At 40.7% G+C, this 4069-nt stretch overlaps 1 long non-coding RNA gene across 2 annotated transcripts in view; it reads right to left on the reverse strand.

The window, feature by feature from the left end:
- Positions 1-4069, reverse strand: part of LOC106723779 — a 119303-nt gene extending 115234 nt beyond the window's left edge. Inside the window, exons 1-2 of one of the 2 annotated variants that reach the window (XR_001359499.1) lie at positions 4043-4069; positions 3233-3390 (exon numbers count right to left, since the gene is read on the reverse strand). This is a non-coding gene — a long non-coding RNA (uncharacterized LOC106723779). Of the gene's footprint in view, positions 1-3232; positions 3539-4042 lie in introns of those variants that run through there. The other variant, XR_001359498.1, reaches the window with a different exon arrangement.

Here is a 4069-nt window from a genome sequence, read left to right on the forward strand (position 1 = left end):
ACCCGCGGACAGAGGCGCCTGAAACTTAGCCGCGATCACAGCTCGCCCCGCTGATGGCACCACATTGAGAAACCCAAATGAAGGAGTGGGTGAATGGGGCAGGAGGGAGTCGGGGGAGTTTGCACCACGTATCTCAGGTATGAGCACTTCCCAGTGACATTGATGCAACTGCATTAGAGTTCATGGCAGCAGCCTGCTTCTCGTGATTAATTGTCTTTGTGTTTGGATAAAGTATGTAATCTTCTCAACCACACCATTAAAATAGGTTGCCTTTTCAATTAAGAACTGTCGTGAGCACAGCAGTCAATTTTCCTAATGAAGATGCATTATATTCATACATTAAAAAATAACAATAATGGGAAAATCCCGGGTTTTCATCAGACGCGATGGCGGAGAAATACAAGAGAGTTTCCCTAAAATGTACGGGGTCCTGTCGTGCATTAAACGCCAGGCTTTTAAATAAATTGAAATTTCTGCAGATGAAAGAAAAGCATGCGTATCAAATATGTTCAAACCCGCCTCGTTCAGATTTACAAAAGCAAGTAGGATGAGTTCATTTTTTTTCAAAGGCACTTAACAGCTATAACAACAACAACAACAACAAGTCAGTGACTGTCCAAAATATGCCCATAAACTTTTTGGGAGATCCCTTTTAGTGTAGAGCTGACACAGTGGTGTTTGTTGAAAATGCACTATGCACTTTTAAACGATGTGCAGCCTTTGTACAAATACCTCAGCCTGATCATTAAGGAGCAAAAATTGTCTGGGCCGGGCACCTGCAATTAGTTTTTGTTTCGTCCCTTACTTTCATTCTTCTTCTTTTTTTAAAAGACAAATTGAAAGGCAGTGACTCTGGAAGAACTGTTTAAAATTCCATGCCTTCGTGACAGGCAACTTTTCAATTGTAAAAAAAATTAAAATTGCAAAATTCTGATGTTGAAGTTTTAAAAGTGGTCAAAAATATCCATTCCTGAATATGAAAGTGAAAAGTTTGCATCCATGAACAAAAATGAAGTCTGTGCTATTCATTTCCTAGTCTTGGGAATTTGAGAGCTCATAGAGAAAAAGGATCTATCAAGATCTGTTTTCTTTGTTAATAACAATTTTAAGTTACTATCTTTTGCATATGAAATACTGTTTTAGACAAACGATTTCTTTTTTTCCTCTCTCCATTCAATGTGAATACTCCCAGTGGAGCCACATTAAAGTGTTTGAGGAAAAAAAATAAGTCAAATTCTTCTAAATAGAATAAAGTTCCCAACAACAGCCAGACTTTTTTTTTTTTTTGAAAAGCAACATCAGTTTTTTGTTTTGTTTTTCAGGCATGATTTTTTTTTCAGGTTTTAGGTGTTATGTCTTTTAAAAAATTGACCTCTTTTTAAAAAATCAACCAGCCCCTTAAAATGATCTGTAAAGAGTGGGAAATTAGATTTTCGATTAAAACCTTATCCCATCTCGAAGGATTACTTTATATTGATTCTTAAATATGGCTACAATTGATGGGCTCTAATTAAAAATCCAAAGGCAAAGTCTGTCATGCCCATATAAAAGAAGCTTTTCATATACGGGAAATAAAGCTTGTAAAAGGTTACACATAAAAGATTAGAGATTTATCCAAACTAGTTTAAAGCTTCACTGCGGTTTTCTTTTCTTCCCTTTTTCCTTTCTTACAAAACCATTCCCAGGTCTTTTTTCCCCCAGTTTTAAATGAAGTTTGCAAACAGCCAAGATATTGGACTGTAATGGCTGTTTTATATCAGCTCTGTAAGCTCGAGGCTGCTGCCTGCAGTAGAATTGATTTCAAGGAAACTTCAGGACCAGGAGATGAAAATTATATAAACTGACAGCTACCACCCTTCATCAATCCATCCACATTCCCGTCCACACCCTCCCAACACACACACACACACACACACACACACACACCCCTCACTTTGCTCTCCATCTCTCAAACTCACACAGGCCCTTTCTATCCCCCACCCTAACCTGGTCTGCACACACCCTTGGTCCCCACACACTCAGGGACAGATGCACAGCTCCCAGCTCACACTCAGCTCATAAATGTCTCACAGCCCCACATCTCGCACTTGTCACACAATCTTAATCCGTTTCATTCCGGAACAACATGGTCCTCTTTTCCTCTTTTTTTTACATTTGGAATTTGCCTCCTACTCTTTTATCCAGACGGCACAATCCTATCTTTGAAGTCATTTCTTTCCTTACCCTCTTTTCTGAAGCAACTGCAATGCAGAGAATTAGCAACCCCGAGCTTCATTTATAAGTGATCTGTTGCCTGCCCTTTCTCCCAAAATTCTGCCTGTATTGCCAATCTTCAACCCTCGTTAAAAATTTAATTAGAGTTCATCTTGTCAAAGTTTTTAATAAAGACACATCTTAAAACCTAATGAAAAATGATTTTTTTTCTAAATATCGTGGCAATTCTAAGGCAAGACGTGATCCCCTACTGTCCACTGAATCGCTGAAATGATTGAAAATTAATCTTCATATTTCTGAAGTAAGTGTTCAGGGAGTCTAACTGGCTCCTTTCCCCCTGAGAGGCTGTGTTCTCACAGAATATGAGTTTTGTTCTTTTTTAAAAACCAGCCTAGAAGAACCCCTAGATCTGCTTTTTCCTCCCCCTCCTCCACTCTCCCTCACACCACCACAGTTAATAAACTTGCAGGAAAGTTTGGAATATTTTAAACTGGCCTGGCATGCAGGGTGGAGAAAGTAAGGCCAGCAAGCACCAGACGGGAATCTAGATTTCAAAATATGAATATCAGCCATTTTTTGGAAGCTGCATGCAAACTCTGACAAATCATTTGATTCTCTGTGTATTGGTTTTCTTCATTTAGCTTCTGAATACTTATATCTCATATTCGTAGCAAGATAATTGTACTCGTGGCCATTAAAACCATCCGCTTGTTAATGAAAATTATTTAAAGATACAAACAAGCTACCATAAGTCAGATTCATAGAGAAAAAAAATTTAAAGACACAGGATACAGGGGTGGGGCGAAGTTAAACATGAGACCATACAATGACTATATAGTTAAGTATACTGGAAGTTCAAGGACTTACTGAAAATCAAGAGTTAGACTTTTCACCCAAAGAGCCTTTTTCTCCCACCAAGCGTCTAAGATTTTCAGTACAACAACAGCCCAGACCCCTCCCTCCCCCCAAAGCCAGTGGCTTTTGTCCTGACCTAGCGCAGGGTTTGTGGGGACTGTACCTGAGCCCGGCTGTCTGCAATTTCCAAAATGACAAGAAGAGGCTGGAAGATAAAGAGCATGTTCTTACAGGTGAACAGCGATTTTGCAACTTTTCCAGGAGACATCCAGGAGAAAGCTTGCTTGCTAGCAACTGCTGCAGAGTCTGGGCAGAATTCCTCTAGAAAGAAAAAGAAAGTCTTTTTTTTTTTTTTTTTTCTTCCTGTCTGCCTCTCTCTGTCTCTAGGTTCTCTTTCTCCTCTGTCTCTGTCTCCCTCTCGCTCAGATCCAATCTTTTAAGAGCCTCAGCACATTGCTAAGCTAAAGGGAAATTCTCTTTGATAAAGCGGTGTTTCCAGCTTCTGGGTTTTAAAACCTAAATCTATATTCAAATCTGGCTGAAGGTGTGTTCTGGGATTTGTGAAAGCCTCTTAAAGGGGTAAATTTACCAAACCGTGACAAAATCATCACAATCTTACTTTAGACATCTGAAGTGGATGAGAATTTTAAAGAGACCCTTGTTTATTTAACACTGTCCATTTCCAATTCCTGGTGCATTGGCCCCGCATTTCTGCGAAGTTATTAGACTAGAGGGCAAAGGAGACGCGGGAGCCCTGTGCTCCCGGCCGCTGCCGCTGCCTGGGAAAAAGCCCTCCCACTCCGATCGGCGCCAAAAGCTCCTCGTCCAACTGAGCCCCGAGGTTTTCAGCGGGATGCAGCTAAGCCCCCCCATCGAAGAAGACATCGAAAACCTCCACATCGGCCTTGAGGGGTTTCCCACGACACTGGGCCCCAGAGCAGCGCGATCGCCCAGCCTAAAAATGTTCACTTACTTGGTGGAGATCACAATCGCGTGTTCT

This window comes from Myotis brandtii, unplaced genomic scaffold (assembly GCF_000412655.1).
Source record: "Myotis brandtii unplaced genomic scaffold, ASM41265v1 scaffold640, whole genome shotgun sequence".
In the NCBI taxonomy this organism is placed as follows: domain Eukaryota; kingdom Metazoa; phylum Chordata; class Mammalia; order Chiroptera; family Vespertilionidae; genus Myotis; species Myotis brandtii.